We start from the raw sequence: 8,070 nt of genomic DNA, 5'->3' as shown, positions 1-8,070 counted from the left end.
CTGAATTGTCAACAGTCGTCTGTATAAAGCCAAGATGCATCTATTCATAATTGATATTTTCTCGACAAAATGTGGGAATCTCAAAACTGTAAGACGAATTCATGCAATATCTTTCCCTCTCATTTCCTTATTTCACTCTTCTTCCAGGGATACCATGCAGATGTTCAAACACCCTCTGCTGGACATAGTGACTGGCTCACAGACACCCTTGGCTAGAGGTTAGATGGCCCTAACCCACCCTTGGAAATCCAAGCCAGCATGCAGAGTTCCACAGCAAAAGACCTCTCGCAGTCCTCCAGAGGCCTTCAGCCTGCATTAAGATCAAATAACCAAGAGATACCCTTTTACCACCCAAAAGGCCCTCAGGCAGCCTTCAGGCAGTCAAGCTAGTCCTAAAACACCACTAGGTAGCTCCGAGAGACTGTCAGCCTTCGATCACGGACATGAAGATAGCAGAAATGAAATCCTCATACCATCCAGTGACATCATGTCCTCTGGCACTACCAGTGGGTCCTCAAATACCCCCAGGCGTGTCATCATTGACTCCCCGGTCATCTTCGGCCACAACCATGCTGGCCCTCAGAGGTGCTTAGTCTCCTTCTGACATCTGATTCAGTCTCGAATTTCCCAAGGCAGATCTCTGAGACTATCAGCCTACCTTCAAATACCAATCATCAGATGCCCTCAGATTCCACGAGTTTGTCCATAAACGTGCCATTTAACCCATGAGCCACCCCAGTTCTCCTTCACACACAAGCAGACAGTCTACAGAGGCCCTCTCCAAGCCTCCTAGACTTCAAACAAGGCCCAAAAGAAGACTTTACAAAGGAAAATCTACTTTTGGCCCTTTATTGAACCTCAATAGTGCTATCATTGAATTCATGAAATTGCCTAGAAAGGAAAGCTCTACATTGATGGTAATTCCTGCGTCTGACTATCACACGCCTGGCCTGTGCCTCCTAAAGTCCATTGGTTTTGTGGCAGTATCAGTCACAAGACAGGCCTATGTCTCTGAAAACCTGCTACAGATGAGTGTCTCATATGCAAGTGTGCTCTAAGTCATGCTTCCTTTCTATTTTTTAACATACCCTCTGCCCTCCTCGTTCTCTTATAATTACCCCTATTACCCTTACGTCATTGTCTACTTGCCCAATGACATGAGAGTGACTTTCAGCCAATCCTAATGTTTTAGCCAAAAAATCTACTGCACTTTAGGATGAAAACATGTGACTGGCTTAATGTCATTCTCATGTCAAAGTGTCAATTGACCGCTATGCACTTGAAACTAGTCCAAAACTAGCACTCCCTTAAAGGGTCTTTACAGAGACCAAAGAGGCTGAAAGAAGTTTTCATTATGAGAAAAACCGAGCAACTTGATGTGTGCAGTGTCTGAACAAAGAGAGGAGAAGAAGAAATAGATTGCCTTATGTGCTAAGAACTTGCCTCACGTAGACCAGACCGGCAGGTCCAGCCGTGACATTTGCTGCTGTGATCTTCGGCCTGCAAGCTGATGCAAGTAAGCAGTTTCCAGCATTTTGACTCAAATCCATTTGCACCCAACACTGCTGAACTAGCTGGGAACAACCAAGTCATCACCCCGCCTACTGCGATGGGATTGATACACAGAGGAGATCATGCCTAGGCTAAGGTTTATCGATTACCTTTTCATAATTTGGAATGGCACAACTGATGAATTATTGGAATACCTTAACATATTGAATAATAATGAAGTGGGTCTAAAATTCATGTGACACATGCTTGAGCGATCTTCTAGTTCACCGTATCAGTATCAGAGTGTTTCCGGTCTCCAATCTCCAAGCAGAAGCAGAAGAGATACGCGAGTGTGGGTGTGAGCGCGGCGAGCAGCAGAGCTGAGCTGAGCAGCTGCACCTGTGTGTGGGTGCCGGAGCCAGAGCCGCTGCCGGTGCCGGTGTTGAAAGTGAGATGAAGCCCACCGCTTGGTCTCTGCTATCCTGGTGTCGGCGGGGCGGAACGGCTGTGAGGAACATTGTCCCAGACCTGCTGCCGGAGCCGCTGAGCTGCCACGTAAGACGCGAGCGCTGTGCTTGTCTGTGTGCGGATTCTCTCTGCGGATTCTCTCTGCCGGAGCCGCCAAAGCAAACCAGAGGTGGTTTGGGCCCGCCACCTGGCGCTTTTGGCTCCCCTTAGTTGTCGGTGTCAGTGGAGCGGGGCGGCTGCGCAGCAGACAGTGAATCAAGCACCCACTTGGCCCACCACTTGCCCACCCCCCATTAGAGGTGAGCGACCGGACCTTGGTGCTTGAGGAGTGCCCGCCCCAGCCCCTACCAACCAACCAAGCTACTGTTTTACTACCACTACCACAACCCCGTACTCCCTCTGCTTTAGTGGTGAGTTGCCTCCCCACCTTCCTTCCTGTTCTGATGTGTTCTACTCCATGGCACTTTAAAACTGATGCATGACCTACAGCACGCAACAAACATGGGTTGAACATTTTGCTGAATGCTTTTAGCTGTGTGCACAGACAGACATCATGTTAAGGCTCCATCACACACATCACATTTCTGCTTCTAATTTATCTAGTTAAAATATTCGAATGCAGCTTGTGAACAAGGTCCGGGAGGGAGCGAAACACGTCCAATTGTTTTTTTGTTAGAAGCGACAGGACCTTGTTTTGTGTGAGTGTGTGTGTATATATATAAATATATATGGCGGACGCGCTGGCATAAACAAATTAAAATCACTTTGCACCAGCAACTCAAGGGTCTGCTCTTCATCATTTTGGATTTTGCAGCGGAAGCTCTAAGCGTGATGATCCTCTGAATATATAAATATATATGTATGTAGATTAGATTGATATTAATCTACAGGAAAGAAAATAAGAAAATCATGAACATCATGAACAAACATTGGAACATACTATGGAAGGACCCAGACATTGGGAAATATGTAGAACTGCGATGGGATTGATACACAGAGGAGATCATGCCTAGGCTAAGGTTTATCGATTACCTTTTCATAATTTGGAATGGCACAACTGATGAATTATTGGAATACCTTAACATATTGAATAATAAGGAAGTGGGTCTAAAATTCACGTGACACATGCTTGAGCGATCTTCTAGTTCACCGTATCAGTATCAGAGTGTTTCCGGTCTCCAATCTCCAAGCAGAAGCAGAAGAGATACGCGAGTGTGGGTGTGAGCGCGGCGAGCAGCAGAGCTGAGCTGAGCAGCTGCACCTGTGTGTGGGTGCCGGAGCCAGAGCTGCTGCCGGTGCCGGTGTTGAAAGCGAGATGAAGCCCGCCGCTTGGTCTCCGCTATCCTGGTGTCGGCGGGGCTGAACGGCTGTGAGGAACATTGTCCCAGACCTGCTGCCAGAGCCGCTGAGCTGCCACGTAAGACGCGAGCGCTGTGCTTGTCTGTGTGCGGATTCTCTCTGCAGATTCTCTCTGCCGGAGCCGCCAAAGCAAACCAGAGGTGGTTTGGGCCCGCCACCTGGCGCTTTTGGCTCCCCTTAGTTGTCGGTGTCAGCGGAGCGGGGCGGCTGCGCAGCAGACAGTGAATCAAGCACCCACTTGGCCCACCACTTTCCCACCCCCCATTAGAGGTGAGCGACCGGACCTTGGTGCTGGAGGAGTGCCCGCCCCAGCCCCTACCAACCTACCAAGCTACTGTTTTACTACCACTACCACAACCCCGTACTCCCTCCTGCTTTCAGGAGCGGATAGCGGGGAGAGTAAAGGGGGAAGCTGTGGTGAATGGTGGATGGCGCCCAGCCAGTAACTGCGGGCCAGTAACTGAGGGTAACTGAGGGCGTGGCACATTGAGGAGCGTACTGAGGAGCGGAGAGAGGTGAGAAGGGGAAAGGTGGAAAAGTAAGCTCTACCACTTACAAACGGCGCAAACTAATAGAGAACCACGGAGGCGCTGAACTAATTAAACTGAAGCAAAGGTGTGGCCGGAGAATAGAGCAGAGGTGAGCGGTGAGAACGGGTGTGCTTGAACTAGGACTCAAACGGACTCAAACGGACTTTGCTGTTTTCTGTTTTCTGTGAGAATAACAAAAGTAACATAAATTCTCATTTTTAATCTCCGCTGAACCTGTAATTCACCTATTAAGGGGCACAAGGCTCAATCAAATCCAACTAATCAACTACAGGAAGGGCGGCAACAGTGGCTGGTGAGGCTGACGTGACTGGCGTTGCTGATGCGGATATTGATTATTTAATAAAATCAAACAAGTCAAATATAGCCTAATCGCATTACGTTGAGTTGAAAATCAATGGCCGAGCACAAAATAGCCGGAGCAAGCAGAGGATAGCATGAGGTCAGGTCGCATCCGGGGCAACACATCGTTAAAGGGGAGACAAAAAAGCGGAAGCGAACAACCAAGATGCTTGAAGAGGCCAAGGATGAAATGCAACTAAAAACCAGTCTGGTAACCCAGAAGAACTGTTCCCTTATAGAAATATCTGCAGATGAAAACACTTCAGGGTTAAAAAAGAGTGGGCAATCACTAAATTTGGAGATATGCAAAAAACCAAAAAAAGGCAAATTTTGTATCAACTAAAAATCTTCACAAAATTTTGCTTCCTAAAAAATGCTGGGGACACTCTACTTTCAACGACAAAAGAAGTATCAGGGCTTCAGTCACCTCTTCAGCCATTACAATCAAATCAATCACTACAATTTACCGATGCACAGAAAACAACTTATAAAAGGAGATGTCCTAGCATAAAAAGTAATGCTAGTATAAATATAGTATACACCAGCCCCTTACAAATAACATCAACTCCTCAAAACAATAAAATTTGGATGAGCTGCGAAACTACAAGCAAAATACAGACAGGGGATGTCGAGATAGTCCAAGTACACAGGGAAAATGAAGCAAATGAGATGTCCAACGATGTCCAAGGAGAAAACCAAGTAAACAGCTTCGATTTGACTGGCGATAGTGGACCAACATATAGTAAAAACAGAACTGGCAACTGTGCTATAATCGATGTACCAACGATCCATAGCCAAATAAGCCCGCATGAAAAAACACTGTCCAGGAGCACTGACCCCAACCAAACGAGAAATAGGGAGGCACGGGAAGGAACAGAATTTAATTTGGTACCACCCATCCCAATATTAAATAAGCAAACACCAGATCATCAATTAGAGCCAAACGGTGGGGAGGAGAGAGACAAAGATCTGATGTCAGCGAAAAACTTAGCAGAAACAACAGAAGAGACAGAGATCTCCTCATACCTTGGAACAGAAGAATGGGAAGGCCTTATGCCGCCTACACCCAAGACAATAGCAGGAGTGGGCTTACTGCCAAAACTCTGGAAAAGATAATTGAACACAACCAGGAATCACATGAGGGGGGAGAAACAAAATAAGACCATAAGGACACAATAAATCCAGCTTGTGTGGAGGGATCAGCAAAAGATTCAACACAGGGAACGGCTTGACCTAGCTTGATAAAAACAATGCAACTCTTGGTAGAGGCCCTCCACTCCCAGTCAGATAAGATGGACACCCAGTTGACGCTTTTAGATACCCTGGCTGTTTTTGTGGTTGCCATTGATGGGAAACTGGGCACATTAAATACATTCTTACAAAGCAAGTATGACCAATCCCAAAATAGGATTCTGGGTTGTGAATGTGGCCCAATCATTGGCAAACTGGCCTCACTACCATTAATTTTGAGAGACTTATGTACACAGTCTAAAAAGCCCCTGTGAGGGCAAGAGAAGCATTCGTCCAACGGACAAACTGATGCTGAAATAGTTAAGCATTCCTTTGAAAGCTGCATTGTGAATAAAACAGACAAAATGAAAAGCACAGGAACACCAAAAATCATTAAAAACGTATGCCCCGGGGCAAAGAACACACAGATTCACAAGACCCGAAAAGAAGAGGCCAAAGAGACCAAAACAGCAGATGATCAACTGCCAATAGTCTCAAATGAAGACAAGGTTGATAAACAAATTAATGCAAAACAAAGGCGAGCAAAAAAAGTAAAGGAAGAAATCAAAAAACAAATTTAGATCAAGAAGGATTCAAGCGTTTTTTTCGGGTCGACATCACAATTTGACCAAGGTGAATCCGAATCCATAAACGACTTCAACAAGAATGAAGAAGGAGAGCCCAAAAAGGACACCTTTAAGAATGAAGAAGGAGAAGTTCCGCATTAGGAAGAGACTAGCTGGCTTTCTCCACCAATAATAAAAGAAAATAAACTCAAAGAGCTAGCCCAGAGCCAACGAGGAAAGCAGAACATCATGAATCGTTCTATCATCAACATAACAAGAAATACTACTCAAACAAATGGAATAAGGCTTGGGAGAGAAAGCGACCAGCATACAGTACCTAAATCACCAGGAAAAATAATGAAGGGTGATTATAAAGAGTCAAAATAACAGCGAACTGGCTTCTAGCAGACAACCGTCTACATGTATACATTCGAGGGTGAATGAAATCCAGGTACACGCAAGGGGTCCAGAACAGAGCTAGCTACCCTCGGCCACGGAGAGGAGGACCAAAAGTTAAGCAAAAGAGGACAACAAACATTCTGTCAGAAAGTGAGCGACGAAGCACAATCCTCTATACACCAAATATCACTGAGAGCAACGCAAGGTCACAAACTTGGACAAGGGAGAAATGACAACAAAAATATCAGAAGCCCTGAAGATATAAGAAATACAACAAATATTGTATGGTTTAACCCAGATTATATCTCGAAAGGTAGGCATGATATATTGAATAGAGGCAATATTTTACGGCTGCTATCTCACATTCCCTCCCTGGCTGGTGTGACAACCTTGGACCTGGTATCAATCGAATTTATAACAGAAGCCGGAACAATTACGGAAAAAACAAAAGCAACTTGGACAACATCTTTAGTTGCACATAAAATACTGGCAGAGATTCAAACTTTTAATAATTGGGGGATAAGAATAGCTCCTTATGTAAAACAAAAATATCCTGATCTATTAATTCCAGCAGTAATAGATGGAGAACAGAACTCCTTCAACAGATCCGGAATATCAGTACTTAGAGGAGCAATAGGGACAGACAGCGCAAGAAGCGTGGAAGATCTCACAATTAGGGGACGTACTTTAGACGTCGCATTACCCTCAATAGGACCAATCGATCTAAGATGGATCGCCAGAACAATAAATAATCAGGGAAATTGACCAACAAATAAATACTCTAAATCGAGCAGGCAAAACCACTTCAGAATATGCTTGTGGAACATCAACGGCCTGGCCTCTAAAATGTACAACTCAGATTTTGTCAGTTACATAAGATCTTTTGATATTGTGGCCCTTCAAGAAACATGGCAAGCAGAGCCCCGCACCTCCATGGCTTTCTGCGTTTTTTCACCAGTGCTGCAAGGATAGCAAAATATGGACACCTTCAAGGTGGTCTAGTGACTTACGTTTCAGCCACAAGTGCCTATGAGATCAAAGAACTTGGACCAACCTCTCGTGATTTAATGACAATAAACCTGTCCACTTCGAAATCAGGCATGGAGGGCACAAATCTTACATTGATCAACGTCTATATCCATCCAAAGAGGAAATTAAAGGCGGCAAAATAATTATGTAATTATCTGGAGGAATGCATAAACGATACACCGTCAACAGATCTTATGATTACCGGGGACTTCAATCTTAATGTGATGGGAGCTTCGACAGACGATGAGAATCATTATCAAAATACAGCCTGGGATATACCGCACCAAGAGAGTTCAGAAATATCCAAACACTCCAAGCTAGATAGGCAGATGTTAGAGAATTTTGGAGACCTACAACATCAGAGCACTAAAGGGAGATTTATTGGAGATACTTCCGCCACCTGTACATTTCACACAACAAGATATAGTAAAATATTGGATTATACCTTTATTTCACTATCCTTATTCCATCAAATTGCCTCATTTCAAATAGGGGAACAACCTGAGAGCAATCACTTCCCCCCGGAAAGCATACTCAATATTATCAAGCTTAAATTTGAGCTAACCTTGGTACCTAAAGTTTCAGTTTATACCATCAACTACAAAAGGATCAAGTACTCGACAGTGAACGATGGAGGC

This window comes from Lissotriton vulgaris, chromosome 8 (genome assembly GCF_964263255.1).
Source record: "Lissotriton vulgaris chromosome 8, aLisVul1.2, whole genome shotgun sequence".
Classification (NCBI taxonomy): Eukaryota; Metazoa; Chordata; class Amphibia; order Caudata; family Salamandridae; genus Lissotriton; species Lissotriton vulgaris.
This window is presented reverse-complemented; position numbering follows the sequence as displayed.